The sequence below is a fragment of the Phoca vitulina genome, unplaced genomic scaffold (genome assembly GCF_004348235.1).
Source record: "Phoca vitulina isolate PV1807 unplaced genomic scaffold, GSC_HSeal_1.0 scaffold5, whole genome shotgun sequence".
Classification (NCBI taxonomy): domain Eukaryota; kingdom Metazoa; phylum Chordata; class Mammalia; order Carnivora; family Phocidae; genus Phoca; species Phoca vitulina.
The window spans coordinates 60,901,474-60,928,847 of record NW_022589708.1 but is presented as its reverse complement, the minus strand read 5'-3'; the positions used below and the strand labels follow the sequence as shown (position 1 = coordinate 60,928,847).

At 45.7% G+C, this 27,374-nt stretch overlaps 1 long non-coding RNA gene across 1 annotated transcript; it reads left to right on the top strand.

Moving 5' to 3' along the window:
* Window positions 1–11,838: 11,838 nt before the first annotated feature.
* LOC116631682 lies at window positions 11,839–26,157 on the top strand. The gene is made up of 3 exons (XR_004299239.1): window positions 11,839–12,059; window positions 20,154–20,406; window positions 25,689–26,157. It is a non-coding gene; the product is annotated as an uncharacterized LOC116631682 (long non-coding RNA).
* The last annotated feature ends 1,217 nt before the right edge of the window (window positions 26,158–27,374 follow it).

Genomic DNA, 27,374 nt, shown 5'->3' with positions numbered 1-27,374 from the left:
AGATTAAAATAGGCATCCTTGAACTATTAAAGTATAATATACATTTTTACCTTTATCACATCACTGTAATGCTAGAATCTTAGAAGATTTTAGCTCCATTTACACCCCTCCTTCTCAACTTTTACATTTTGTTGTCATGAATTTTAATTCTACATGTATTTAAGACTCCAGAAGACTTTACTATTATTGTTTTGAGAAGTCAGTGTTTATTTATAATTACACATATTTTTATCCTTTCTGGTTCTCTTCATTTTTTGCTGCATCTCTATGCCTCTCTTTGAGATCATTTTCTTTTGACCCCCAAAATCATACCCTTTAGGTTTCCTTTATTATGGGTCTTGTGATGACTTCTCTCAGTGCTTATTTTTTGAAAATACTTTTATTGTGCTGTCATTTTTTATACCATCCAACAGATTTTATTTATAAAATAATTTATTTAACGTGTTTCTATTACGATGTAAACAAATGATTCTTTCATTTTTTTGGTTCTCACAGTATTGAGTATTTCATGGTAATAGGATTTCAAAGCATTGTAAGAAATGAATTTTAATTTCTGTAAACATACTGGTGACAAAATCAGCATTTGTCTCTGTTGAATTTGTATTATCACGACATTGGTTCTAAGTTTTTAATAGAAAGGAAGAAAATGTACTTTGGGGCTACCCAACACTGAAATTCTAACATCAGTAACTTTGGTTTTTACTCTGGAATGCAATCCTTTATGATCCCATTTGTCTTCATTTTCAAAGCATATTTCCACTGGTTAGAGAATTCTCGGTTAGTTGTTATTCTGGCTTTTACTGTTCTGTTGAGAAGTCAGCATCAATTTAACTGTTGCTTTTTTAGAAAAGTAGTATGCTTTTTTTGTTTTTAGCTGCTATTAAGACTTTGCCTTTTATCTTTAAGTTTTATTTTGTGTGATTAAATATGCTTTACTTTGTATTTGTCATGCTTGGAATTTGAAGCATATCCTGTTTCTATGGCTTAATTATTTTTATCATTTTGGGGCATTCTTGGCCATATCTCTTCAAATATATCTTCTCAATTTCTTCTCTCTTCCATTTCCAATAACATATATGTTAAACATTTTCACTGGGTTCCTTATATTTCTTATGCTCTTTACTATATTCTCCTTTTTTTTTTTTGTCTTTGTGGTTTAGTTTGTGCATTTTCTACTGCCCTATATTCCAGATCATTATTGTGTCTTCAGCTGTGACTAATCTGCTGTTTATTTATCCACTCAGTCTTTTCTTTTATTTATTGGATATTATTCAGGTCTGGAATATCCATGTGATTATTTTGCATAGTTTTCAGGGGTTTTCATGCCAAGTTTATTCATCTTGATTTTTAAGTCCATGAATATATTAGTAATAGTTCAAAGTGTATGTCTTATTATTTAAAAAATCTGGATCTTCTGTGGATTTCTTTCTATTGTCTGTTTTTCCCTTTTGGTTGTCTGTCAAAACTTGTTTTCTTATATGACTGGTTACTTTTATTGATGTTATCTTTTTTCAGAGGTACTTATTTTTTGCTTTTAGTAGACAGAGAGGCTAGAAGCTGATTACCTGAATCCAATCAGGTGTTGCTATGATTCTAAAACTAGGCCTTAATCCCTGTGAGATATGCTTCTCCAGTTGACCCTTTCTCCAAAAAATATGTTTGTGATGTTTTCCAGTACCTCTCCCCTCTAATAAGTTCTTTTTTTTTTTTAAGATTTTATTTATTTATTTGGCAGAGAGAGACACAGCGAGAGAGGGAACACAAGCAGGGGGAGTGGGAGAGGGAGAAGCAGACTCCCTGCTGAGCAAGGACCCCCCCCCCCCGACGTGGGGTTTGATCCCAGGACCCTGGGATCATGACCTGAGCCGAAGGCAGACACTTAAAGACTGAGCCACCCAGGCGCCCCCCCCCCAATAAGTTCTTAAACTCTAATTTTATCCCTCTAAACATTTTCATATTGATGAAACCTCTCTTCATACTTTCCAGCTTTTCATTCACTGCTTTTACTTTTGGAATCAGCTTCAAATGTCACTCACCTCTACTGACTTGATTCCTTATTCAGATCTTGGTCTAAAAAATTCTCCCTGACTAGATATTTCTGAGATTCCGGTATTTCTACTTGTTCCCAGCAAGATATGTTGTCTCAAACAACCTAGTCAGCCACTGCCGAGTACAAGACTCATATGGGGGCTTATAACCAAAGGAGTGACAAAATGTAACTCAAGATCGTTGACCTAGCCAAAGGCCCAAAGTAGATGCCAATAAATTAATTGTATAATTGATATCGCTAGCACTGATTGATCATTAACTATGTGCCCAGCTGCTGTTCCATGTGCTTTGACATGTATTTCCTCACAACAAATTAATAAATTAGATAGTATTGCTACCTTCATTTTGTAGATGAAGAAAGAAATACATAGAGAAGTTAAGAAACTTGCCTAAGGTCATACAGGAGTAGAGCCTGTATTTGAACCTAGGCAGTTTTGTTCAGGACACATCCCTCTCTGATGCAGAAGATTGCTGTGATAATGGAGGCAACAGGTGGTCTGAGTCATGATGGGTATTGTAGCTGGGGAGTCAGAGGGGAATCAATAGCTACAGGAAATAATTCAAAGAAAGACTCATTAGGTGATCAAAACAGTTGCATGGGATGAAGACTAAGGAAGTAAGGGCAAGACTAAGGTGCCTGGCCTCAGTGCCTGGAAAGTGACCAGGCACTGATTAGAAATTTGAAATTGAGATGGAGTTGATTTAGATGAGTTGAAGTATTGTTACAGGAAACCTGTGAACCTCAGTAATTCACAATTCATAAAATGTTGGTTATTCCAAAGAAACCTTATAGCCTCTGGGGGAAATAGCAAATGAAATTATTATTGCTGAATGTGAATGGAGTACTGAAAATAACTTGATCCTGAGCATCAGTGAGCTCACAGGATTGAAAAGGATAAGCTTTTCCCTAGCACCACCTGCTTTGCTCCAAATCAACAGCTCCTGTTCCCTCAAGACAGAAAGTTTAGCTTAAATTTTGTTCAATATTATTATTTAAAAAATAATATTGTCATTATTGCCAATTTTCAGAACAATACATGCTCATTGTAAAAAATATTAGGAAATAGAGCAAGGATGAAGAAGAAAATTAAAATCATCCATAATCCCAGTACACATTTGCGGTATAGTCTTCCACTATTTTTCCTGTGCTAATGGCTAGATATATTCTGTGTGACTGGTTTTCTGCTGTGCATAGTGCCTTGTGGCTTGCCTTTTTAGGTAATAACATAGCATAAGCACTCCCCCATTTCTTTAAATATTTCTGAGAACATGATCTTTAATAACTGCATGAGTGCACATTCCCCTCTTTTTGGAAATTGATTTATTCTGTTAGGAATATATATTATTTTCCTGGAAGAGTAGGTCAAACCAGAAAGTTGCTCACAGATGAAGACAATGGCAATGTAATCATTCATTGCTGCCCATGGCCTCAGTCCCTGCACTGAAAGAAAAGAATTCTTTCTAGCAGCACCAGTCATAGAAAGGGATCATTCATGGGAAGTTGGCCTTGTGAGGGCAGAGATTTTTTTTGTTCCTGACACCTCACAGTGCCCATTTTACAAAGAGCTTCTGAAATCAAGCAGAAAAAGATAAACAACCCGATAGATAAATGACCAAAGACTGTGAATAAATTGATTGCAGACAAACAAAAATGACTCTAGGAAAAAATTCCCAACCACACTTAAAGAGAAATGAAATTGAAAATAAATATTGCATTTCCTACCTACCAGATTGGCAAAAATCCAAAAGTTTGACAATGCACTCTGTTAGCAAAACTATGTGGAAATAGGCCTCTTTATACCGTGCTGGTAGGAATGCTAAATGTTACAACCCCTAGAGAGGGGAATTGGTCGGTATCTAACAAAATTACAGATGCAGTTACCTTTTGACTCCGCAACTCCATGTCTGGAAGTGTATCCCACAGGTACACCTCTACAAGGACAAAATGACAGCTATAAAGGTTATGCAATTCATTGGAGTATTGTTTGTAACTTCAAAAAATTGACAATGATCCAATTTTCCAGCAATAAGGGACAACTTAAATAAATGATGTCCTGTCCACCCAGCAGAGTACTATGCAGCTGTAAAAAAAAAAAAAAAAATACAGCAAAGGCTCTACGTGTGTTGATATGGAGAGCTCTCCAGGATATACACAGTAAAAAAACCACCATCAACAAGGTAAAGAATACTGCTACATATTGTGTAAGGGAGAAAATAAGAATACATACCTATGTATTTGCTTATATTTGCACAAAGAAATATTAGAAGAAAGGGTGGCTGGGTGGCTCAGTTGGTTAAGAGTCTGCCTTCGGCTCAAGTCATGATCTCAAGGTCCTGGGATTGAGCCCCACATCGGGCTCCCTGCTCTGCGGGGAGCCTGCTTCTCCCTCTCCCTCTCCCTTTGTGATCTCTCGCTCTCGCTCTTGCTCTCTCTCAAATAAATAAAATCTTAGAAAAAAAAAGAAGTAATAGAAGAAAAACAACAAGCTAATAAAAATGGTTATTTATGAGGGAAACAGTGGAGGGGACAGGAGTAGAAACAAGACTCTTCTGTGAGTATCTTTCATGAAGGCTTTGGTCTTTGAATGATGTGTGTTATAAAGTCTAAAACAAAAAATTCTTAAAATAGGAAACAAACCCATGAACATAACCATACATCCGTTATTACCAGGCCCGCACAGAGGAAGGATTTATTTCAAGTGACATTAGAGCACAGTGCTTTGACTTTACCTCTTAGTGGCTACACCACGTGACGTTGGTCAAAGGGCACCATGTGAGGTCCTACAACGTGTCCTCCATGAAGGTGGGTGTTACGGGGTGAGTTGTGTTCCCCCAGAACGTCTTATGTTGAAGTTCTAATCACAGTACCTCAGAATGTGACCATATTTAGAGATGGGGTCTTTAAAGAGGTAATGAAGTTAGAAGGAGGTCACTGGGGTGGGCCTGAATTCAATATGACCCGTGTCCTTGTAAGAAGAGAAAAACAGGACACAAACACGCACAGATGAGAGACCATGTGCAGGCACAGGAGAAGGTGGCCGTCTACAAGCCAAGGAGAGAGGCCTTAGAAGAAACCAAATCTGCCAATACTTTCATCTTGAATGTCTAGCCCCCAGAACTGTGAGAAAAATAAATTTCTGTTGTTTAAGCCGCCTAGTCTGTGGTTACAGACTGTCGTTACAGCGGCCCTAGCAAACTAATACAGCGAGGGCTTTTGCTTCATTTACTGCTTCCTTCCTGCACTTGACAGTGTCGGACACATAATAAACAGAGTTCTTGAATGAATGAATGAATGTCCCACTCCTAGAGTGTCAAATAAAAACAGGAGAAAAGATCTCTACTTGCAGCTCTCCTCTATCTGTGGTTTCTGTTCTTTGGCTCCTCCTCCTATTTTTTTTTTTTTTTTAATCTCAGAAGAGGTTACCCTCTTGTTTTCCTCTCCCATCCTCTTCTTCCAGTGGAGGAAAGACTTTTACTCACCAGCCTATCCTCCGGGGATTTTCTGAATGTCACATTTTCTTCTGTGCATTCCTTCGGATCTCTTTGTTCTTGGTGGTTGAGGCAGATTGGGCTTTCCAAAGATGGCCTTAACAAGATCTCTCATTCCTTACACTTTTCTTACCCTGTGACCTCCCAATCCCCCATCAAGAGGCAGAGTATTTCCCCTCCCCTTGAACCTGGGTGGACTTTTGGATTGCTTCAACCAACAGAGCACAGAGAAGGTGATGCTACGTGACTGCTGAGCATCAATTGTGGTGGCCATGCTACCAGCTTTCCAGTGAGAGTGGACATCTTGCTCTAGCTCCAAGCCCAGTGAAGTCACACCAGTGGGCTGGAAAAAGCCACAGGGGAATTATTTATAGGGCAGAAGGCAGCAAGGACTGGGATCACACACATACACACACACACAGCTGTTGTTAAACATTACCCGCAAACCACTATTTCTGAGGGTAGATCATAAAAAGTGATTACAGCCTCCCCTGGTGCTCCATCTCTCAGTACATGTGCTCTTAAATCCGAGCCAGCATGCTGTGTGGCAGCCAGGGCACATGCACAGGCCACATGTAGTGTTCCGGCTGACAGCCCCAGCTAGCCTCAGCCACCACTGTACCTGTGAGTGGGAAAGCCCTCCACGACCGCAGCCTCAGCCTCCATCTGTCTGTGAGCCCCGCCAGCTCCCAGAACTGAGAGATATAATAATAAATGATCATTGTTTTACACCACTTAGCTTGGAGTGGTTATTCAGCAACAGCTAATCGGAACAGTGATGCTTATCTCTGGCCTTCATGATGGCACCGTAAGTTAAGAGGAACGAAAATGCATCAGTTTAACATTTAAAAAATGTATCAGTTTTGCATGAAAATCTTCCTGCTCAGAGTGAGATTTATTTGTTCACTCATTTATGCAGCAAATATGTACTGAGTGCTAATTAAGCACCAAAGCCTGTGCTCACTCCATGTGAGGGGTAGAGGAGCTCCCTGTGCACAATGGAGACAAAATGGAAACAACCAAATACGGACATAGCATGAGAGGCACCCACAGAAGTGTGTCCAGGATCCCCTCGGAGTGCAAAAAGGAGAAAGGGGCCTAACTTTTCTTTGTTGGGAGGTGCCCAGAGCGCAGCAGATAGTTGAGGAAGACCTCGGAAAGTCTGTCTGGACTGAGTCCTGAAAGCTCGGTGGTTTTCCGTATTATTAGCAGGAAAGGTTTTCCAGGAAGAGAGCGGCCCACGAGAAGGAATGAAACACTGGGATCCTGAAGCCCTTGCTTTGTATGACTGGACAGTCCCCCATTACTGATCCACAGTTGCCGGAAGATTAGGATCAGGCAGGTGCACGCTGAGGCACGTTGAGAAACAGAAGGCTGGAAAAATAGGTTGAGACCAAGTTATGGAGACCCTTGACTCTATCCTGAAAAAAAACTTTTGGTAAAATAAAAATTAAAATATTATTTTACAATTATCATATGGTTTCACTCATATGAGGAATATAAGAAACTGCCAGAGGATCGTAGCGGGGCAGGGGAAAACGGAATGGGAAGCAATCAGAGAGGGAGACAAACCATGAGAGACTCTTAAGGAAAGGAACTGAGGGTTGCTGGAGGGGAGGGGAGTGGGGGGATGGGGTAACTGGGTGACGGGCATTAAGGAGGGCATGTGATGTGACGAGCACTGGGTGTTATATGCAACAGATGAATTAATGAACTGTACCTCTGACACTAATGATGTACTATATGTTGGCTAATTGAATTTAAAATTTTAAAAATAATAAAAATAAAATATTGTTTTAAATCTATTACAAATCAACAAACAATGTCATGCTTAATGATAAAACACTCAGGGCTTACTAGGTGCCTGTCACGTGTGACATTGCACAGTGATTTAGCTGTGCCGACTGTTTACAGCCGGTGACTGGCTGGTGCTGCCATTCTGATTGGTCAGGGCCCTTGTCCAGGTTTTAAGCATTGCATTTTGAAAATATCACCCCTAAAAACATTATTAAAATCAAGAACAGGACAGGGGTGCCTGGTTGGCTCAGCTGTTAAGCGTCTGCCTACGGCTCAGGTCATGATCCCAGGGTCCTGGGATCGAGCCCTGCCTCTGGCTTCCTGCTCAGCGGGAAGCCTGCTTCTCCCTCTCCCACTCCCCCTGCTTGTGTTCCCTCTCTCGCTGTGTCTCTCTCTGTCAAATAAATAAATAAAATCTTTAAAAAAAAATCAAGAACAGGACAAAGTGGGTAAGCTTTCACCATTTTGAGAGCAATAGCCAATACATTAGACAAGGAAACAAAACAAAAGGAAGGGGCAAAGCCATCATTATTGGGGGATGATTTGATTTTCTATCTTAAAAAAAAAAAAAGAATCAACTTATCCAGAGGATTTCTCCCCCCCGGGGGAACTCAACTAAATCACTCTTTAAAAAAAGTGATCTGGAGAAGTAAATATGTGAGAATGATGAGGAGCCTGACCCAGTGTCTCTGGCTTCAGAAATCCAGGTGAGGAGAGAGAACAAGTTGGGGGGCTGGGGCGGGAGCCTGGCGAAGGCAGCCATTTCTGACCAGAGGCCAAGGTCCCACAAAGGGCTGGCAGATGGTAGGGGAGGAGGTGTGGGGGGAAGAGAACCCCTGGTAGGTGGTGTTGAGCATTTTCCCAACTGTGACACATACTCCTGGGGACTCTGAGGAAGAGGTACATGAAGACAGGAATTATTCCTTTCCCTCAATGCTCTAACTAGACCTGAGTCAAAGGATTGAAGCTGGAAACCTCCCAGGGAGTGAAGAATCAATCCGCAGGGACATCGTGTCTTCACACCCTCCCTAGAGCCACTGGGACCCCCAGAAGTGGGGCTCATGCATGCCCTGACATTTTCTGCCCCGAAAACTACCCAGTTCCACAGGGCCCTTAGAATCTTCGAGATTGACTACCTTTTTTTTTTTCTCCTCCTAGACCCAGGAGTTCTTGTTCATTTATTTATTTATAAAATTGTGGTAAAATACACATAGCATAAACTTTACCATTTTAACCATTTTAAGAGCACAGTTTAGTAACATCAAGTACATGGATGAGGTCCGTTGTGCAGTCATCACCACCATCCATCTCTAGAACCTTTCCATCTTGCAAAAGTGAAATTGTACCCAATTAAAAATAACTCCCTTTTCCCCTCTCCCCCCGAGCTCCTGGCAGTCACCACCACCTTCTGTCTCTGAGTTTGACCACTCTAGGTACCTCACGTAAGTGGAATCCTACTGTGATTGTCCTATTTCCCTTAACATAATGTCCTCAAGGTACATCCCAGTTGTAGCCTGGGTCAGGGGTTGACGTTTCCATTCTTCTTCTGACTATAAACTAGTTCAGGACTCAGACATCTTGCTCCTCTTTTTCTTAAATTATCCTCAAGAAAATTATAATGTTGAGAAAAGTCCAAAAGGGAATAAAGTGTTTATTGAAAATGCTTTCTGATTTAAGTGGAAGTTGACGTGAGGGACCCTCAGGGTTTTCTCCCAAAATAGGAAGCTGCCAGGATTAGTGGATGGTAAATATAGAAAAAGTGACTCAAATAGAAGAGTGACATCAGAGTAGAAAGCTCTCCAAGGAAAGCATGAGAAGAACAAGAGTGGCTGTACAGGGCTGATTTATCGGAGAATAACACACAAGAAAAGACAACCTTCTGCACTGTCTGGGGGAGGAAAATGGGAACAATCCTCCGCGAACAGGGGAGTCAGTGGATTGTTTCTTTGATTGCTCCTTGTGTGGTATGCAACTTGGTCTTTGGCCAACTTTAATACCTCCCTTTATTTCTATGGCTTCTGTCAAGAATCAGGAATACCCTCATTAACTCACAGACTCCTTTGTAATTAAACTCAGCGATACACTCATTAACTCATTACTCTTTTGAATTAAAATTCCTTATGGGATACATTGGATTTTATGAAGTAACCCTTTTACTCATAGTGTCTGGCTTAGAGTAAGCCCTATTTGTTCAATGAATGACTGAATTCACTTCTACCAGCAGGGCTCCATTATGTAGGCCACCTCAAGGCTTATTCGTGACAACATGCATAATAAAGCTTACACTCTTAATTTAATTTTTAACTCAACTCTACTAACATTTCCCCGTGTGGCCTTTATTCGTATGGCAATAAGTGTAGTGGGCAAGAGCATGGACTCTGGATCACACTGCCTGAGTTTAAATTCATTACCCACTCAGGAACTTTGTGATCTTGGGTAGTTACTTAATCTCCCTGTGCCTCACTCTACTTATCTGTGAAATGGATGATATTAATAGCACCTGCCCTGCTTTGGGCAGCATTTCCAACAGTGGTTTTGCACTCATTTCCAACCGTAGCTGCTTCCATCGTCAGCTGCTAATCTCTGAGTTGCCTACCACCCCCCACCCCAAAACTTCCGTTTGCCTTTTCTGTTAGCCGTTCCACTTTTGTAACTAATTCTTCATTTTATTTATTTATTTATTTGAGAGAGAGAGAAAGCTGAGCAGAGGTGGGCAGTAGGGGCAGAGGGAGAGAGAGAAGCAGAGTCCACACTGAGCCCAGAGCCCAACGCCGGGCTCAATCCCAGGACCCCGGGATCATGACCTGAGCCAAAGGCAGACGCTTAACCGACTGAGCTACCCAGGCGCCCCTACTAATTCCTCATTTTAAATTCACTGTTTTAAGTGATAAGCCTATTCTTATTTATTTATTTGAGAGAGAGAGAGGGATAGAGTATGAGCAGGAGAGGGAAGGGCAGAGGGAGAAGGAGAAGCAGACTCCCCGCTGAGCGTGCAGCCTCACACGGGGCTCGATCCCAGGACCCTGAGATCATGACCTGAGCTGAAATCAAGAGTCGGACACTCAACCGACTGTGCCACCCAGGCGCCCCGAATGTAAGCCTATTCTCATTGTTACTATCATTTAGACTTCGAATCTCATCATGACTTTCCAAAGACCCTTGCTTTTTCAAAAACAAATCCCTCTATTTCCGTACATAAATATAAATTGTCTAGTTTGGGAGCAAATATTCTCTGACCCTTTGCTGGGCCCACAGGTGCACCTGGAAAAGCTGAGAGACCAGCCAGTATTCCTCCCTCGCTGACCCCCCAGGAGGACTGCCCCATAACCTGAAATTTAGTCTGTTTTGACCCTTGGGCTGAAATATGCTCAAAAAGGCCTACTGTCCCCCTCCAGCCAGCCCCAGGGCTTTGATGGAGGGTCTGGGAGTGTGAAGGCTCTGCCCTCCCTGCTCATAACCACCGCACTTCAACTTGCTGAGGGGGAGGTGTGGCCCAGTGTTGCCGAGAAGATTCAAGTGACCCAGACACTGCCCAGTTCCTCCACCAGGTCCCCGTGTGCAGTGAAGTGGTCGGCTTGGTTCAGGGCTGGATGAGGCTGAAACTAGAAAGGCACTGGACCTAAGACTTGAGGAGACGTCACTTTCTGGGTTGTGCAAGTGCAGGCTCAGCCTTAAAAAGGACCGCCTCCTTACATTTTGTGCGCCGGAACCTCTGCCCCACCTTAGCCTCACCCCTGTAGACGGGTCTTTTCCATGAAAACAACAACACAAAACCTGACATGTCAGGTTTGGAGGCTGCCTTCCATGCCATAGGACTGCACTGCTTCTCAGAGTGTGGTCCGTGGACACTTGGCCGAATCTAAAATGCAGATTTCTGGGCCCAAACCCAGACTTACAGATTCAGAATTTGGGAGGTGGGACAGGAGTCTGCATTTTCATAGAGTCTCAGACACTTATAAAGTGACAGTTGAGAACCTCTGCGACTTGATGCTTGTCTCCGGGGGGAGCGGCCTGCTTCAGACTGAAGACGATCGCAAGTTTATGACGGCGGACATGCTTCTGCCCCCCAGAACACTGCTCTCTGTCTCAGGTCTGCAATGACACTGAACGTTTCATCTCTTTTCTACACGCAGTCCTCCAGCCCTGAGGGCACCTCTCACGTGCTCAGCCCCTCCGTGAGGACCCCCACCCCGCCACTAACCCATCCCTGTTCACGGGACCCTTCTTCACCTGCCACCAGGCATGTAGGGAGAGCAAGAAGCGACAAGAGCGTCTCCAGGCAGGCCTGCACCACCGACGAGAGCTACGGCACTGAAATGGAATATTTCCAGCACCCATTTATAACTCCCCTGCATTATAACCTCAGCTGTGCGTTGTACCCACCGCCTTGCGAGAGCTTCGCGGATTGGTCTGCTGCCCCCTTCCGGCCGTGGGGAGCACGCCAGTTTGTTAAGGCTGGCTGTGGGGTGTGCTATTAACCCACACGTGGGAGGGAGAAAGGCAGATAACCCGCCCCCCCTTCCCCGCCGCAAGGCAAAAGCCAGGAGTTGCTGTTATGCCGCAGGCAAGGGATCCGAAGCGAGTAGCAGAGAAATAAGCACGCGACAGAGAGGGGGACCTGCACGCGAAGAGGGGCCCCACAGATGTAGACCTGGAACCCTGGGACCCCAGCGTGGCTGAGTTCTGCCCGGATTCTGGATCTGGCTCTTTCGTCAGCTCTAAAGGTGAGTCAGGACAGCCCGTGCAGCCTTTCAAGTTGGAGAAACGCTCCTAGCAGATGGTTTCTCAGAATCATTCAGAGGAAGATGGCAATGTGCTGATTTATGCTTCCTGGAAGGGAAAGGACTGCATTGTGGAGGTGCTTTTCTTAATTGTGTGAAGGGAAAGAAAACTTTAATCTTCACGAGTCTAAGGAAAATGGTTTTTCTTGCGGAGAGAATTATCGCAAAGGAACAATGAACTACAGGGCGAGAGCAAGTTATGCTGAACTATTAGAAATAACTCGCTAACTACAGGGCAGTGAGTGGGGACCACCTACTAGGTCTCTGAGCAGGTGGCTTTGACTTTGGTCATTATAAAAGTGTCCTAGAGTTCAAAGGAAGTACATTTTCCATTTCATAGGAACCGAACAATGAAGGGTGCATAGGGAAGGGGGGAATCACCCTGGAACGCAGTAGGTATGCAGTAACCTCTGCTGAATTCACACATGATGGAGAATAGTTGGGAGAGGAAACATAGCATAGACTACATAGAGAGCTACAGACAATAAAGGATTTGTGTCTGGAGCACCTGAAAGGTTTGTTGGAAATACTCAGTGATTCTGGTTAACATTTGCCTTTGGAGGAACAGGGATGGAGATGGTTAATGCTTAACATTTAATGTTATTGAAAAACCAAGCAATGAGTTGGGGTCCCCATCACATCTCATATAGGATCAAACAGTCCTGTCTACCAAAGGAATCACTAAAAATACCATTACCAAGTCAAAGATGTGCTCTTGCTTCACCTTGGAGCTTTGGGGTGAAAATAAGTAATGCTCAACACCGACCCAGTGCTGAATGTCAAGAAAACTTAGACACCTATAGATACAGGCTCACTGTTGAATTACGACACAAATCAGAGGTTTAAAATATATTTATTAGGGATGTTAAACAGATATAAAAGGGTTTCTCAAACTCAGACCTACTGACATTTTGGACCAGATCATTCTTTATTGTGGGGGCTGCCCTGCTCCTTGCAGGATGGTTTTGTTATTTTTTTTTAAAGATTTTATTTATTTATTTAACAGAGAGAGAGAGCACAAGTAGGCAGAGTGGCAGGCAGAGGGAGAGAGAGAAGCAGGCTCCCCGCTGAGCAGGGAGCCCGAAGTGGGGCTGGATCCCAGGACCCTGGGATCCTGACCTGAGCCGAAGGCAGACGCTTAACCGACTGAGCCACCCAGGCGCCCCTCCTTGCAGGATGTTTAGCCGCATCCCTGGTCTCCGTCCACCAGGCACTAGCCACCAACCCCACCCTCGTCATGACAGTCAAAACTGTCCGCAGACATTGCCCCTGGGAAGCAAAGCTGCCCCTGTTTGAGGACCACAGAGATACACCAACTGGACTGAAAATTGAAAGCGTGTTAAGAATGTCATTTGGCAATCATTATCAATTAATTTCCTCATTGCCTTTATTATCAGTCAACTTGCAGGGGAGGAAGCAACAGGGGCTATTATCACTACTCTTCCTGATGCAGAAGCCCATGGGAGACAAGCAATCCTCTACCTGTCTTACGTAAGGATGGACTTCTAAGTCACTGTTAATTCACACTGGAAAGTACTGCCCGGCTCCTCCCCCCAATCTCTTCCTGTTTCAGATTTCTACCAAAAAAGAAAACCCTCCACCAAGTAAGAAGCATTTTCATTTTCTTAGTACTTAGAAACTTTAGAAATTGACTAAAATTGTCATTATCACCAAGATTAACATGGATCTACTCTGTTGAGCATCTGCTGTATTTGAGAAGCTCTTAGAAGAGCTTCTGTTTAAAAGGGCTGGGGAGGGGGCTCTTGGGTGGCTCAGTCGGTTAAGCGTCTCCTTCCACTCAGGTCATGGTCCCGGGATCCTAGGATGGAGTGCCACATAGGGACTGAGACCTGCATCGGGCTCCTTACTCGACGGGGAGCCTGCTTCTTCCTCTCCCTCTGCTGCTCGCCCTGCTTGTGCTCACTCTCTCTCAAATAAGTAAATAAAATCATTAAAAAAAATAAAAATCAAAGGGCTAGGGAGCATGCCATTAAGTTTTGTGAGTTTTTCCATGTTCCTGCCGTAATAGTGGGAACTTTTCCATGTTTCCACCGTAGTAGTGGGAACTTTCATTTGAACCTGTAAATTCACACAGTGAGTTCTGTGAATAAAAAAGCAGATTCACTACTGTGTTTTCAAATTGCAGCTTTTTGGGGGGCTTGGCCTTCAAAAGATATTTGTTTTTGTTTTGAGTTGAAATAAATCCACATCAAATACCATAAAAAGTAATTCACGAAAGGGGACAGACGACCAAAACACAAGCAATGAAAGAATGTGCAATACCCCTAGTAAACAAAAATGTAAATGAAAATCATAATTAAATTCCATTTTTACCTATTAAAATAATAAAAATGCTTTAGTCTTTCTAACACCAAATGCTGGCTAGGATATGATGAAACTGGCACTTTCGTGAATTGCTAGTGACACCCTAAGTGGATACAACTCTTTTGGAAATTAATTTTATCCCAAAAGCCAAAAATTGCTCACCCTTTTAAATTAAATAATCCCACATCTAATTACTTATTCTAAGGAGGTATCTAATGTATGGAAAAAATAATTTTCAAGGAAAGATATGTCTCCTAGGATTAGTCAAAATAATAAAAAATTGTAAGTAAATATCCAACATGAGGTATGTTTAGGTACAGCATGATATATATCCTGCTCTGTGGAATGTGATAGAACTATTAAAATGATGGCTATAAAGTCCACATAATAACAGAAGGAATTCTTATGTCGAAACGTGAAGTGTGAATTTAATGTGCCTGCTAAATACAGCCATCTAGTTATATGTGTGTGCACACACACGTGTGTGCACATACACATACACATATGTATACACACACTTGAAAGAAAAGCTCCAAAATACTAACAGTTGGTGGCCAAGTCAGAGGATTGCTTGTCTCACATGGGCTAGGCTGTGTGGGAACTAACGTAGTAGTGAATCTTTTTATTTTATTATTTTTTTAATGTAGTTTATTTATTTATTTTTTTAATTTTTTTATTGTTATGTTAATCCCCATACATTACATCATTGGTTTTAGATATAGTGTTCCATGATTCATTGTTTGTGCATAACACCCAGTGCTCCATGCAGAACGTGCCCTCCTCAATACCCATCACCAGGCTAACCCATCCTCCCAACACCCTCCCCTCTAGAGCCCTCAGTTTGTTTTTCAGAGTCCATCGTCTCTCATGGTTCTTCTCCCCCTCCAGTTTCCCCCCCTTCATTCTTCCTCTCCTGCTACATTCTTCTTCTTCTTTTTTTCTTTCTTAACATATATTGCATTATTTGTTTTAGAGGTACAGATCTGAGATTCAACAGTCTTGCACAATTCACAGTGCTTACCAGAACACATACCCTCCCCAGTGTGAATCTGTTTATAACGACAAACGGTTTTCTTTTCCCTATGATCTAATTTTTCTTTTTCTGTTAGTTTACTTTCATAATTTTAAAGAAAATATTCCAAAAAAGAAACAGAATACTTCCTCACCACCATCACATCCTGTCTCCCCTTTTTGTTTCTCTACTCCAGCGACTGGTTTCTGCTTATCAATGCCCTTCAAGCTACTTTTTCTTTCAAACAATACTTCTTAAATGTTTTAGATTATAAAAGTAAAACCTGCTCATGGGTAGCAAAGTAAGGCAGGATTAGGGTATCAAATAGAAATGAAAATCCTTCCCATTGGTGCCTCCAGCCCTTTATTCCGACCTTCCTCCTGTGGTCCTGGTTCCGGTCCCTCTCTCCGGAGGCAGCGGTTATTACCGTGTGATGTGTCTGCTTCCGAGCTTTTCCTCTGCATTTACATATACATGTGGGCCATGTTTACACAAATGAAATCCTATTATATGCATCATCCTGCCCGCTCTGGTTGGGACAGGTTGTCCCACGTTGCCCTCCAAAGAAGTGATACCAACAATGTATCCTTCGCTCTGTTTCCCTTTCTCCTCACTAAAATCCTAAACTCTCTGATCTTTGCCAAGCTGATAAGCAAGAGATGTTAGCTCACAGCTGTTTTGAGTAACGTGTCATTCCTTATCAGTGAAGTTGAACACGCTTTACGAAGTCTGCTGGCCAGCATTTGGGACTCTGCATGGGAATTCCGTCTTCTCTTTCTGGCTGGCTGCCAGAGATCAGCTGCAAGGTCACAGCCACCTGTCTCTTCAGGAACATTCTCGAAGGCATAACAGAATTAGTAGCACACATCATTTTCTCTTAGTTCTCATCCATCTTCCCAGCTTATGAAAATAAAGGGCTGGAGGGAATAAGAATTGCCCCATTTAGAAGATGATCTAAATACCCGTGCCTCGTGTTGGTTTGTTCTGTTGGAAACTACTTCATTGGGTCTGATACTGTGGTTTTTAAATTGATGCTTCTACCACTATTTGCAGTTAGTGACTAAAAAGATCAGTCAATTTGGGGTATTTGCATTTAAAAAGTTCTCTGTACACCCCTCTGTTATGTCCTATAGTGACACTGTTCAAGTTTCCTGGGAAACTAATGTGTGCACCTCCTACCCCATTCAGTGGCCCAAGGTACAAATGTTTGTATCGTTATGATGTGACACAGACAAGTACAGGTGGTTTCCACAAAGCTGTTGTAGATTTATAACCTGGAATATCCTGGGTTGTAGGTATGAGAGGAACACTTTTCTCTTACTTCTCCTCCCTCTGTTATTTCCCTTCTGTGAGGTAGGAGGAAAATGTTATGGCCCCTGGGTAGATGTGAAGTCCACACCTAGCCCTGAGAAGAAAATTCCACCAGCTTCTCAATGTGATTTACATACAGCATCCATGGTGCCCAGGGCCTGTGTTAGTGAAGCTCACAAGTTCTAGAATTCCAAAGGCTGTCTGGGAGGGCAGGGATGCAGGACATCTGGAGCTGAGACAGGAAGAGAGATGCATAGGGACTGGTGACATGGTCTCTAACTCTGTCAGCGGTAGAGGTTGTGGGGTTTCTCTCCCCTCAGACCTGCCAGCCGACACGGATGACGAGACTTGCCCAGAGCAAGGGCTTTCTGTCTATACCAGACACACCTATTCTTCACCTCAGAAGGATGAGGAAAAGAACTGTCCCTGCTGGTTAGGAGCTCCGCTGGGCTGGGACCCTCTCCTGCCCTTTTAGATAAGTGGGCTTGTCCTCAGGTGCAGGACGGTTGATTTTCTAGATAGGGTTTTAGGTGGTTTAGTTTATATGGTGCCCCTGTGGTAATTGACCTCGATAAGCATGGGCACCAACAATAAATCTATAATTCATTCAGTCACCAGTTGCTTATAACTGGAGGCCTACTTTCTATTTAACAAAAGGGCATGCACCTGGGGAACCCCATCCAGCCAGAGAGGTGGTCTAATTTCGTGTCTATCCGTGGAAAGCTGAGCAAATGATGTGGAAAGAAGCTGTTGCTTATTCACGGCTGCAGTTTTCCCGATTTGCTGTTTGTAAGGACACCAAGGTGGTGGTTTTTGCAAGGATACTGTGGAAAAAATGGAGGCTGGTGAAGAGTCACGTGACTAGTAGTTCATGGTATCATCAAATATATATTGAAGGCCTACTTTGTGCCAGGAAGACAAGGACTCACACACAGCTTCCACAGGTGCTTCTGAAAAGGCAGCCTCAAGAGTCAGGATCAGCAGAAGGCTGTGTGGGAACCACCTAGCTCTGAATTCTGTAGGATCGGGAGGCAAGGAGCCCTTATGCTCAGCTCTGCTGCTTTGCACCCTGATCAGGATTACCAAAGTGGGTTCTGCCCGAGTGAGAGCAGGCATCTTGAGTTTGGCAGATCGTCAGATACCTGAGTTCCAATCTAGCTCTGTGACTTGGGCAAGTTCTCCACACTTCTGACCCTCTGTTTCTTTGTCTGCAAAATGGAGACAGTACTCCTTCCCTGGGAAGAGAACATTGTGCCTCCACGGGACTGATGGAGAAGGCAGGCCAACCTCCTTGCAGCCCTTGACTGGCACTGGGAAGCCTTTCTTTCCTCCTGCTCTGTGGCGAGGAGGAGAGACCGTGGGCTTGGAAGTCACAGAGACCAGATTTCACACAGAGGCACGGAGGTCTCATTTCAGATCCCAGCTCTCCCCCTCACTTGCTGAGCGATTTTGAATGTACAAACTGGCTGAATCTCGGTTCTTTCTGTAAAATGGGGCATGGCTGCCCCCGTGGGGTCTGGGGAACGAAATGAGGTCGCATGTGAAAGACCTTGGCAGGGCGCAGGTGCTGTGCCTCGGGTTTGAGACTGACCCCCCCCACCGCCCCCGCCTCCCCTCACCCTGACTCTGACTTGCCGTAGCGGGGGTCCTGCAGATACCTGACCAGGCTGTGAGTGTGACATGCCCTGGAAGCAGAGTGATGGGAACGAGAGCCCCATATCTCGCTGTAATCCCTGGAGCACAAAGCGCTGGCTAAATCAGCCTGTCTGCAAGTTAGTGGAGGATCAGCGGTAGAGAGAAACTGACAGAAAAAGAGCTTCCGGCCTGGGTGTCCCCCGGCCAGCAGGTCCCTGCTGAGCCGTGGCAGTGAAGTCAATGACGGCGAACAACAGCTTCAGGCCTTGCGCTCTTTACTCCCAGCCATCATTCCACCTCTGTCCCTGCACTGCCGTTACCCACCTGTCACTGCCGGGTTGCCCTGCCCGGAAGTCTTCCCACCCAGGAGGGCTGCCCGTAGCGCGGCCACCTGCCCTGCTTCCCCGGTCTGCAAACCCCGACACTACGGGCGGGGATGAGATTTTATTTTATTTTATTTTATTTATTTTATTTTATTTTATTTATTTCCTTTTTTTAAATCAACATTCATTTTCTTTTTCTGTGAGCACAGCTGACACACAATGTTACCTTCATTTCAGGGGGACAACATAGTGGTTCCACAAGTCTGTACTCAGCACAGGTGTAGCTGCCCTCTGTCACCGCCCGAGGCTGTTCCAGTCGCGCTGAGTGTACTCGCTCTGCTGTGCCTTCCATCCCCGTGACGTAAGGGGAGGCCGGCACCTCCCGCCCCCCCTTACCCCCACTTTGCCCATCCCAAAGCATGCTTGCAAACAGAACTGTGCCCACTCGGGGCAGGCTTGCTCAGTCCTGTCTTTTGCATCCTGCCTGGGTCAGCCAGCCCTCCCAGAGACCAAACAACAAAAAGTAACAAAAACTTCTCCCAGTAGAAAACTGTACAACTGCCCCCTAACCAGGCTTTAGGGGCAAAGGAACAGAGGTACCCCCACCATTCCACTTAATGCCTTTACAGGGCTACCTCATTCTGGGCAGGGGAGTTTGCTGTCCTACTTGATTGGTTGGGATTTTGTTGTGTATTTTAAAATTAATGGATACACTGGGATACCTGGCTGGCTCAGTCAACAGAGCATGCAACTCTTGATCTCGGGATTGTGAGTTCGAGCCCCATGTTGGGTGTAGCCATTACTTAAAAATAAAATCTTTTTAAAAACCCCAAATATACACACGTTTTTAAAAAAATAAATAAAATTAATGGTATTTCTTCCAAGGAAGAGAAGCTCTTTCTCATAGGGGCAACCAACATACTCAGACCACAGGAAGCCCACCATGAAGCTAGGACGGGATATAGGCTTCTTGGGTCTCAGTCCCAAGCCGCCATGGTCAAGTCCATGGTTACCCTTTGTGTTTGCGCCCTCGGAGAGTGGTGTTACAATGGAGAGCGCTTACATGTGTGTGGAAGTGAGAAGGACCCCAGCTCTGTCAGTGTACCTGGGTCCTGTGTGGGCTCTGCCAGTCGCTAGCTCTGACTTTAGACGTCAGTCTTAACTTCTCTGAGTCTCTGAAGCGCCATCTGTAAAATAGAGTTAATACTACTTCTCAGACAGGATTATGGTGGGGATTAAATATGAGAATTTGTATAGAGAGAGCTAACACAGCAGCCGGCACGTAACAGCGGCTCGGTAAGTCATAGTTATTACCATCTCACCTCCCAGACCCTGTATCTCCCCAGCTGGGCATCAGTGGGCAGGCGTCTTAACCTCTCTGAGCTTGATTTCCTTATTCCTGAAATAAGAGGTGCTCTCTCCGCCCACCAGATAACGGCTAGCGAGGCCGCACCTACAAGCAGCCCCGCATCGAAGCTGACACCCCAAATCCCAGGCTGACTGAGACCCCCCCTGCCGGTGCAGACGACCCACACAGAGGTAGTTAATAGTTGCTGAGGAAAGCCTGCCATGACGTTGGTAAAAAATTATGTTGGACCCCCAGAGCTTTGTCAGTGAGCAAGAACCATGCCAGGAGGTCTGGAGAAGAGGTGTCATCCGTGCATTTTGAAAACCGCCAGCAATGGTGAGTCACGGCCCTGAGAAATGCCCACGCTTTGAAGGATTTGGGGTCTGGGGTCCTGTGACTTGTTAGCCGTGTGCTGTAGCATGAGAACAAGTGACCCATGGGCTGGTCTGTGCTTGGCTCAGGGTGGCCCTGGGGTAGGCCTGGGAGGACAGCGTCCTTTCCTCTGTTGGTACCTTCTAGTTCTACGCCTTATTTATTAATCTTTAGCTTTCCCCAGTACATAGGATGTGTGTTCAGTATAATATGTGTTCGAAGAATGTTTGAGTGAATGGAGTCCCTGGGACAACCAATGCATAATGGCAGTGGGGCTGGGAGACAGGGCAGGCAGGTGTGAAACCCCTGGCTTTTCCTTGTGTCCACCCCACTCTATCTCCTTGCCAAATTGGACTTTTCCTCCACCATCACCTGCTGGAGTCCTTTGTGTCCCAAGGGGCTGGGTCATGTTACAGAAGGCCCAGGCTACATCTTGACACTTGGAATATCCTGAAGCAAATCCCAAGCCTTGAGGTTCCTTGGGATGAAAGCAGGCACCTCATGGTGAGAGATGTTGTCTAAGGCTTCCCACAAGGATCCCTTTACTCACGGTTCATCTGTAAAATCTTAGAGCAATAATGTCAGGAAGTAGCAGTCTGTAGGCAGGGCAGACCAAGGTAGAGGGGACGATGACGGGTGCCTGGCTACAACAGTATTGGCGTGTGGACAGCCATGTACTGTCTCCAGCTCCCCCCAGGGGGTCCAGCTCACTGCTGGCATATCATAGGACCATAATACCTGCCCACTGGATGACTAGATGGGTGAATGAATGAACTACCTTGTCCTCTAGCTGATGTGTCCAGCCCCCATCTCATCCTCCTCAGGCACAGCCTGACGTTTTCTTCCCTGGGATGGCTCTGGGGGCTACAGCGCCCCCCCCCCCGCCAGGGCACAGCTACCATGTGGGAGCCAGCGTGGGAGCAGTGGTGCTGGGGCCTCTGCCCAGAGGCCCTGAGGCTCTGGCAGGAATGAAAACACACAGGCAGGTTCGCTGCCCTCTGGAAGAGGCGACACCTTCGGCCATATTGTTGTTCTATGTTCTCCTGAAATTAACTGCCACCCCACCTCTCCACACACATCCCTACCCATTTTTGGAACGAGAGCCCTGACAGTGAGACCAAGTTATCCAGAGAGGAGGTATTACTCTCAGGGTTTCCCAGGAAAAGGGATGTTTCTGGGTTGTACCAGAAGTCCCCTGGTCTAGGCCATCAGCTCCTCAAGTGCCCCTGAAAGGTGATGGAAAACCTTTGACTGGCCCTCCCCTATCTGGGGTCTGCTTGATCCCTGACCTTTTGCTATTTGTTTTGTGAACAAGTCTGTCTTCAGCTTGGATCATGGAGGGCCTCCTATGTGCTCCCCCTGCCTGGTCCCCTCAGCACGCCCTCCACACATGGCCAGGGAGGTCTCTCCCTGCTTGGTGACTCCCCATTCCTGCAGAACATCAGATCACTCGAAAGACCCTTTGTAAGCTGAGCCCTGCTCACCTCTTGTGTCATCTCTTCCTTTTTGACTTCTCACCCTGGAAAATGTTATCGGACAAAAACATCTCAGCTTCTCTGAAAACACTAGGCTCCCTTTGTCCCCTGGACCTCCCAAAAGGGCACTTCTCCACTCTGAGCTCTCCTACATCCCACTTGCCCTCGTAAAGATTGGATCAGGCAAAAATCTTCCATGGATGCTAAATCTAAGAGGAAATGTTGATGATCAACCAGCATGATGTTTGCATTGTCTTAGAATCTTTCCATATACTCCTTACTGGGAGGGAGAAAAAAATAGTAATTATGCAGTGGAAAAATTGGGGAAAACTTTGAGGTTCAAAATTAACATCACCAATGAGGGACAGGTGGCCATCATCTACACAGCAACCCGGCCAAGAACGTACAACCTTAATCTAAACACAAAGGGGCATCACAAATCCAAAGTGAGGAATGTTCTATTCAAAGACAGTGGAAGGTACTGTTGTCTTAGTCCATTTGGGCTGCCATAACAACTTACCCTAGACTGGGTGGCTTATAAACAACAAACATTTATTTCTCAAAGTTCTGGAGGTGGGAAGTCCAAGGTCAGGGTGCCAGCATGGGCCAGTTCTGATGAGAGCTCTTTTTTAGTGTCAGACTGCTGACTTCTCATTGTATCTTCACATGGTGGGGAGCAGAGAGGAAGCAAGCTCTCTTGTGTCTCTTGTAAGGGCACTAATCTCTTTCATGGGGGCTCCATCCTCATGGCCCCATCTGATCTGAATTATCGCCCAAAGCCCCACCTCACCCTGGGGGTACAGTGTCAACATGAATTTAGGGAGGACACATTCAGTCCACACAACTATTATTCTTCAAAAATGTCAACATCACAGTAAATAAAGAACGGCTTTGGACATGTTCCAGATTCAAGGGGGCTAAGGAGATAAAACAACAAAATGCAGTATCAGACCCTTGGATCCAAGGACTTTATTAGGTCAATAAAATTGGAATATGGATGGTAGGCTAAAGTGTTGTATCAATGTGAATTTAAGAAGTTGCCGCCTTCTGCGCTTAGCGTGGAACCTGCTTAAGATTCTCTCTCTCCCTCTGCCCCTCTCCCCTCCCCCGCCACACTCTCTTAAAAAAAAAAGAGAGAAGTTGCCAACTGTACTGAGGTTATATAGGAGAATATCCCTATCCTTAGGAAATATACAATGGGATTATTTCCAACTAAAAAGTCCAAAAAGTTAAAACAAGAAGCATGCAGACAAAAAAAACCCAAGTGATAGGTACCTGAATGTTTGTTCTATAATTCTCTACTTTTGTGAATGCTTAAGAATCTCATAATTAGGGGCACCTGGGTGGCTCAGTCAGTTAAGCATTCAACTCTTGATCTCGGCTCAGGTCTTGATCTCGAGGTCATAAGTTCAAGCCCTGTGTCGGGCTCCATGCTGGATGCAGGGCCTACTTAACAAAAAAAAAAAAGAGAGAGAGAGAGAGAGAGGGAGAATTTCACAATTAACATTCCTCTTAGAATTTAGACTGGAAAAAAGCCTCCCTAGTCTTATCCCAAATTTCTTAAAATGTTGCCCAGGATGCATATACACCAGAGTGTTTTCCTTTCAAATGACTTTTAAATTTTCTTCTTTCTGCATTTTCCACATTTCCTATTAAGTAGTATATACTTATGCAATTAGATAGAAAAGTTGTATTTTTACAGCAGTCTTCAGATATCCCCTTAGGTTAATTTGCAGCTGGTCCCTATCCACATGTAAAGTTAGCCAAATGGTGGTGGGGAAGGGGAGAGGAGAGGGGCTTGAGGCCACACGGGAGTGACCCATCCATCTGTCTGTCCATCAAAAGAGCAGGGCAGTCTCTGTCATGCATCAGACTCCACCAAGCCATCCGGCAGAACTTTCCAGAGCTGCCCTGGACCACTACCCAGCCCTGACCATCAGCCTCCCATCTTATATATTCTTTTCTGTCAAGTTCACTCTGTCGCGGTGCATTTGCTTCCCTGTGCCCTGACGCTGGCCTGGAGGATGAATTTAATAACTGGGAAGCAATGAAATCTTGATAAATGCATGTGCAGTGTGTGTGGCCTCCAGCCATCACAGGATAACTCAATTAAATGCGACGAGTGTGGTGGACCCAGATCATTGACACCTATCCGGGCATCCTGGGAGGTGCTTTTGAGCTCCACACGGAGACAGCAGCTGGAAAGGGGACAACAAAGCACAGACTCAGGAGGGACGCCAGGAGAGAGGCCTTCCAGCCTGCGACTGGACCCAAAGAACTGTGCCCCTGGATGTTTGCAGCCCCCCAGCGAGGTGGAGAGGGGCTCACAATACTCCACACACTGAACGTAGAATGGCAATTTTATTCTACAGTTCTGCTGTGAGCACTAGTACATGTTGTGTTGTGTTGTTATTTTTTAATTTACTTTTAAAACTTGAAAATGTCTCTCCCTCTAGATAAAAGTAATCCGACTTCAGTTTCCTACTTGCCAGACTAGCGAGAAAATCCATCTTGGGCACTTCAGCCACATAGGAGTCCAGGTTGTAGGAGCTGAGGCTGGGGAGAGGGGGTGTCACTCTTTTGGGGTTTGGGGCAGAGAATGCTTCCACTCTCCGGGCAAGGCCATGATGAGTCTACTTCAGACCCTTTGTGCAACTTTTAAAAGGCGCCCTCCTAGTAGGGGTAGATTCAAGGACATACAGCTTAGGAGCAGATGGTGCTTTTCTTGGAAGAAAGGGCATCCCCTTCTTCCAGGCAGGGGGAGCCTCACCCAGGCCCCCTGTTCCCTGCGCCAACTGCCCAGCAGAATGCTGTCCTTGCCATGTGGCCAGTGCTGGTGCCAGGCTTGGGCTGTTGGGGTCTTTACAAGCCTGGAGGCCTGGTATCCCCTTCTAGATGCTTCTTGTAGTAATTCCCGCTGGATGCTGCCAGGCAAAGGGCCACCAACCACAGGTGCCATCAGAGAACTCCATTCCTCATGGGCTCAAGAGGCTGCTCTCTCCCGGCTCCGTGGCTCCCCCCACATCTGGGCTCTTTCCTCCATCCCTTTCGTCTGGGACAGTCCCACAGAACTGCTCTCACACTCGGTGGAAGCACAATGGCCACGCTTGCCAGAGATCAGCAAAGGAGATTCTAACATCGGCCCGCCCAGTACTTCTTACTAACTCACCCCATTACCTGAACAGCTGGAAGCCTTGAAACGTTGGACCGTCGAGAATGTGGGCAGTGGGGCTGCTTTCAGAAAGTCCTGGGGCTCTGGACTCACAGATGCCTATAAGATGGCCTGGCACATTAAAGGCAGTGAATTCTGAACCAGACACGTGTCCTTTCCCAGAAGCTCCTCCTCTTTCCGTCCCTCGCATCTCTGTCAACACCACCATCGTCCCTGTCACCCAAGCATGGCACTGGGGTCACGTCCCTGCTCCTTCTTCTTCTGCATCACCACACCCAACTGGTACTCAAGGCCCTGCCCCGCCTATACCCTCAATTGCTCGCCAGGCTCCATCATGGGTCAGCCTCCTCGCTGGTCCCCCTGCCCTGTCACCATGCCGTGGCCCCATCCTTCTTCCAGCAGTTTGACTTTGATTATGTCACCCCCAGCTCCAAATCCCTCAATGCCCTTTATCTTCCTAATAAAATCCAAAAACGCTCTATTCTCAAGATCTCTTTCCAATCTCATCCGCATTTGTCTATTACGAATGACCTAGGCTCAGCTAACACTCCCCAAAACCACCCGGAACTTTTCTTACTTGAATCTTTTGTCTCCTCTAGGAATTTCCCTTCGACTGAAGAGCCATCTCTCCACAACTCAGCCTTTCAAAACGCTACCCACCCATGAACACCAGGGCTGTATCACCTCCTCCTGGAAGTGTTCCTTGATTGCCCCAGGACTCCCTTCCTCTGGGCTTCTTACTGCTTCGGGCACCGCTGCTGGCCCCTTTCACCCACTGCTATGTACTGCTCCTCGGGTATGCCTCCCATCTGTCTCCCTTATGAGGTTGTGAGGTCTGCGCTGGTGTGGCTCATCATGCCCATTTGGCATCTCCCCAAACCTTTGTCAAATACTAGAATACATGGGTGAATGTCTGTGATGAAGCGGGGTAGGCGCCGAGCAAGTGCCACCCCCTGCAAGCTGCTTTGGCCGTGACCTCTGAGGGCGAGCGGGTGGCTGTGAAACAAGCCAGGTGAGAGGATGCTGCAGGTGCTGATATAGGAGGGTAAGAGGAACAGGTGGGAAGGATGAGGCAGAGACAGAATCACTGGCTGTATCAGGAGGGGACAGGAGTGGCATAGGTGATGGGGTTTGGTGCCTTTAAGGATACAGGCAAGTGGGGAGGGCAGTTGGGAAAGAAGGGGAGTCTACTTTGAGGTAATCCTCCTGCGCCCTTTGCCACCTGCCTGCTGGGTATTCGGTAGTCAGGGGGACCTTGAAAGGTGGTGCTGCAGAGAAAAACGACCAGGTTTTAGTCTTGGCTGCCACATTAAACTATTTCACCTTAAGCAAGAGCAGGGGATACACTTGCTATTCATAGGAACAGGTTCTGGAGATCCTTGAGAACAGACTAAGCTAAGAGCTGCCCACTTTTCCTGTCAAGATTACCCCTTTTAAAAAAGCTTTGAATACTTCTGGCTGCCCACTTTGACCCACAGCGGGGTGCTCCCATGTCTCCAACCAGCCATGGTGGGAGCGGCAGAGTTAAACCTACTTGAAGGTGTGAGCAAGGATGCTGAGCTGGCTAATCCGGACACCGTCTTTCTCCTCGCCCCCTCGCTAAGACAGGACTCAGTTTATCTGTGCTCTTGGCATAAAGAATGGTTTGGCTCCAACCCTCTGGTTCTAATATCCTCCCACATTGCTCTAACTCTGAATTATTTGCCCCTTTGAGACTCTCAGTTGATTTAGCTCTGTCACCAAGCTCTTTCAAACTGACCCGATAGAGACTCATTTTGTCAGAAACCAGAGGGCAGAGCTCTGAGCCACCTCAGAATCCATGCTCAATAAGCTCAAAAGCATAGCAGTGTTTATTAGCAGTGGTCACTGCTGTGAAAGCACCGTCCTGGCCTGAGCAAGGTCCTGAGGCAACTCAGCCTCTGTTGCAGAGAGCTCGGGTGACCCATCAGTGTGGAACTAGCTCTGCCAGGGGGCAGGGGGACCAGGGGGGAGGTGCGGCTTGCTGATCCCTGACTGGGGCTGCGCTGGCCCTTATTAGGACCAAGTGGTCAAGAAGCCCCAGTATTGTTAACCGCTGATGGCTTCCATCCCAGTGAAACCCCGCAGCTGCAGCACCTCGCGCTGCCCCAAGCAAGCAGGCTCTAAGGAAGGCCTGGCCGAAACCTCCTCGGCCCTGCTTATGAAAAAGATGGTATGCGGACGGCCTACTTCACCATCCCCCAGGCGGTGGCTTTCAGACAGATTCCCAGATCCTGTTTTGGAGAGATCCTGATTTTGTAGCTAGC